At 35.9% G+C, this 1,134-nt stretch overlaps 1 non-coding gene across 1 annotated transcript; it reads left to right on the top strand.

The window, feature by feature from the left end:
* The first annotated feature begins 1,028 nt into the window (after positions 1-1,028).
* Positions 1,029-1,134, top strand: LOC121222861 (small nucleolar RNA R71). Its single transcript, XR_005920231.1, has one exon. It is a non-coding gene; the product is annotated as a small nucleolar RNA R71 (small nucleolar RNA).

Below are 1,134 nucleotides of genomic sequence, written 5' to 3'. Positions count from 1 at the left end.
TTAATCGTAGTTAAAATGGGTTAAATTGGCTATTTAATTATGCAAAATCAAGTTTTAAAAAGAGTTTTTGCAAAAATAGGTGCAGTGATTTTCACACTGGAGTGTGCTTATCCACACGGGCGTGTGAGGTGTTGAACACGGTTGTGCAGATAAGTGACACGAGTGTGTGGAAATTGGAGCTATCACACACAGGCGTGTGCAACCTGCTAAAAGGTTTTTCACTACACGAAAATGGGCATTTGATGACACATGGTCTAGGGGACATGGTCGTGTAGGTTTTTGGGGTTTTAAATTTTTGTCTTTTTAAATTGGTATTCTAATTTGTTTATGTTACAATTTAGTTCCGAAAATTGATTAGTCTAATTAGAGCCCTAGATGATAAGGAAACTTGGTAAAATTTTAGGATTAGTCTCATGATGGGTAGAATTCGATAGAAACAAACTTAATTTGTAACTCGAAATAGGTCCTGATAGTTTGTATTTGTTACAATTTAGTCCATAATAATGAAATTTGAATCAGTCATAGCAAACGAACTTAATTTAAGCTGAAATTTCTAGGCTTGCATAATTGACTAAAAAAGGTCGGTAAACATTTAGATCTAAAATCGAGTTAGTTTTACCATAGGTGGTAAAATAATGAAAATGCCCTTAAGTTAAATTACCTAGGAAAAATTTAAAATTGGCTTATAATTTGCTTCCGCGTTAATAGATAACTAATATTCAGATAAGATTGAGGTGTTATAAGGTCAGGGTGTGTCTTCGGTGGTCGTTAGCTGGAGAGTCCCTTAGGTGGCTAATGTAACGCTTCAAATTCGTGTCGATCCGTCCCGATTGGGTTTGGGGTGTCACATGTTGTCTGTACATCTTTTATTAGACCACATATACGAGTTCATTGCTACGTCTTCAATCAACTAACAGGCTCGTTTGTAAATGTGGTTCATAAGAAATCCTTCGGATGCTCCATCTAACTTAGACCTTAAATTATCATCTAAAGCATGGTAGAAAAAAAACAATTGTAACCACTCTTGCATCCCATGATGGGGACACTTTCTTAATAGCGATTTAAATCACTCCCAAGCCTCGTGTAGGTTTTCACCCTTAATCTGCTAAAAAATTGAGATATCGTGCCTTAGCT

This window comes from Gossypium hirsutum, chromosome D10 (assembly GCF_007990345.1).
Source record: "Gossypium hirsutum isolate 1008001.06 chromosome D10, Gossypium_hirsutum_v2.1, whole genome shotgun sequence".
NCBI lineage: Eukaryota > Viridiplantae > Streptophyta > Magnoliopsida > Malvales > Malvaceae > Gossypium > Gossypium hirsutum.
Note: the sequence above shows the minus strand (reverse complement) of the source record. Positions and strands in the feature narration are given on the sequence as shown.